The following is a 3114-nucleotide window of genomic DNA, read 5'->3' as shown; positions in this document are numbered from 1 at the left end:
TACTTGATGTCTTTAACTTTTGACTTAAAAAAACATTAAAACACTGATTTTAAGTCTTTATTTATGGGGGAAATTATTTATATAAAAAGAAAATCTAAGTTGGAATACAGAAAATTTGCCTAGTTACCGTCATTGAAAGTTTATGGGGGTAGTTTTTCCTCCAGAGTAGGACCTTAAGTAACATTTATGTCTTTTGCATTAAATAAAATATGGATATGAAATTTTTCTGACAAACTGAAACACTCTTTAGCTTACCTGGTGGTCAGATAGTTAAGAATCTGCCTGCAGTGCAGGAGACAGGTTCAGTCCCTGGGTCAGGAAGAATCCCTGGAGAAGGAAATGGCAATCTACTCCAGTATTCTTACCTGGACAGTTCCATGGACAGAGGAGCCTGGTGGGCTACACAGTCCGTAGGAATTACAAGGAGTCAGACACAACTGAGCGATTAACACTGGTCTTGTCATATTATATATTAAAGTCAAGGAATTTTTGTGTATTGCATTCTCTGGACATGCAGATATTTTAGACAACATTTAACATATTTAACTGATTATATTGTTTGACATACATGGCATAACATCGTAAGTTTAAAATTCCTAGAACAGCTTGAAAGTGTATTACGTAGGGTAGGTTTATTCAGTACATCCATTTTTCTGGTTTATTGTATCATTACTCAGTTGTTATTTCTTTAAGCTTTGACTGCTGTATGACCGTTCTAGTCCATGGCTTCTGAAAGTTGGCCTTATCAGTTGGAAAAAGCTGCACTGGGGCTCAGTTGTAAATTCTGTGAAACCAGGTTGTAGAGAATCTTGGATAAAATAGTCTTAAGAAAAGGGAGCAGCATGGATGGAGCCCCTGAGAAGGGATGGAACATGACCAATTAAAATAAAAAAACGAAAAAAAAAAAACAACAAAAAACCAAAAACGTAAGCTGCTCACTGCAGCTGAGGCACAGAGGAAGTATAAGGCGGCTGCCAGACCACACACGCCCTGCACAGCAGCAGACTTGCCTTCTTTGCAGAGTCTGTTCAGTTTCCCAAGGAAAATCCGATTATTTCCAGGTTCTGTGTCTTACCATGTTCAGGCAGTTTTTAACCATTCAAAGCAGACCCTATCTGCTCTGAGTAAATATTAATAAATATTTAAATAGTAAATAATCAGGACAAAAGGAGAATTCTGCTCCCCCTTCCGCACCCCAGTAGAGCCCAGACTTTGTAGGGTACAGTGGACAAGAGTTGAGAGAGTGAAGTGGGAGGAGGGTGAGAGAGGAGAAAAGATATGCAAGGTACCAGTTCAAGGTTGTTGAACTGGCAGCAACAGGGCTGGGAGAGCAGGGATGAGGGAATCGGCTGCAAGGGAATTGGCTGCAAGGGGAGCAGGGCTTACGTGAGTGGCAGGAAGCCTGGCCTGAGATGTGGAGGTGTGGGGAGGTGCGCCCGGACACGGGCCGTCTCCAAGTTCAGAGCCATTGCTCAGGGGCTGGAGTGAGAGTGTCAGAGAAGTAAGTGTCCTCTTTGGGTGCTGATGGGGTTGTGGAGGTGCAGTCCAGGCTTGGGGGGGAGGAGAGGCAAGGAATGGGCCATATTTAATGGAGATTTAAAAATGTTTCCCATGACTTTTATTTTCTATGAATTTTAATGGATTACATGAATTTAATGGTTCTTTGAATTTTAATGGATGCAGATTTGTGTTTGGCTACCACAATTAGAATACAGAACAAACAGTTGTTTAATGAACATTTCAAAGGAAAAATGTAACATTTTAAGATAACATATGTGTGTTCTCTTCACTTAAGAGTTATTTTAGAAAGTTTTGGGTTATTTTCCAGCACTTGGATTTTTTTTTAATGTCTTTTTAGTCTGATGACTATAAAGTTTTTATAAACATGTAACTTAAATTAATATGCTGTATTCTGTAGACTGTAGTATTTCACCTCTTAACGTCTCTGAAATTGGGATGTGTCTTTGACAGCATCTTATGATTCAAAGAAATAAAGTAGTGAGGAAAACCAAGCATAATACTGTAACAATAGATGATACTTCATGATATGCACAGACTTCTGTATCATCATTCATTTCTAGGAGCAATGAACCTAAGGCTCTTTACTAGAGGTGGTGATTCAGAAATGTGGAAATTGTGGACCATCTTCCACACATTGATGAGTGAGAGAAACAGACAAAAGATCAGTGATTCTGAGATAGTGATACGGTGCAAAGAGCACTGTCATAGAGCAATGACTAATGGGGGTTAGGGATCCTAGAATATTTCTGAGATTCCCAGAGGAAGATGGTCTTTGAGCTGCATGACAAAGGATGAATAAAATGACTTACCTAAGGAGTGGAGGAGCGAGGTATGAATGAGGAGGACAAGAGTTTCTAGAGATAATCTTGGAACCTGCTGATTGATGAAGATGGAGTGAAGGAGGCAATGTAGAGTTCAGGTTGGAAGCTTTTTTTTTTTTTTAATGTGCACCACTTTTAAAGTCTTTATTGAATTTGTTACAACATTGCATCTGTTTTATGTATTTTGGCTTTTTGGCCCAAAGGCATGTGAGATCTTACCTCCCCAAGCAGGGATTGAATTCACACCTCCTGCATTGGAAGGTGAAGTCCCAACCACTGAATCACCAGCGAAATCCCAGGTTAGAAGCTTTGATAGGAGACAAGATTGATGAAGGACTGTTGTATGTTCAGCATTTTGATCTTAAGCCTGAAGGCAGATGGGCGCTTTTGGAAGATACATATATTGGGAATTAAGATTTACATCTTAGAAAGATGACTGTAGAAGCAGAAGGAAGGGAATGAATTAGAGGTTGCGGGGAACAAATCTGGGGTCAGAGAATGATAAATCGGTTGGAGCATCATGAGAAGTGATGGAATTTGAACCAAGGCAGTGGTGGAGCAGATGAAAAGGAGAAAACACATTCCTGTGATGCTAGGGAGGCCGATCTGACCATGTGATCATGACAGTTTGAAGTGTGGGAAGAGGCTGGAGTTGAGCATGATCCCTAGATCTCTGGCTTGGATGGATGGTGCCATTGAGCTGAAAGCAGGTTTGGGAGGAAAACGATTTCAGTTTTGACTTTATGGAACTTGCCATGCCCGAGGAACTGTT

The sequence above is a fragment of the Bubalus kerabau genome, chromosome 2, assembly GCF_029407905.1.
Source record: "Bubalus kerabau isolate K-KA32 ecotype Philippines breed swamp buffalo chromosome 2, PCC_UOA_SB_1v2, whole genome shotgun sequence".
Taxonomy (NCBI): Eukaryota; Metazoa; Chordata; class Mammalia; order Artiodactyla; family Bovidae; genus Bubalus; species Bubalus kerabau.
The sequence above is the reverse complement of the archived record's forward strand: the minus strand, read 5'-3'. Positions refer to the sequence as shown.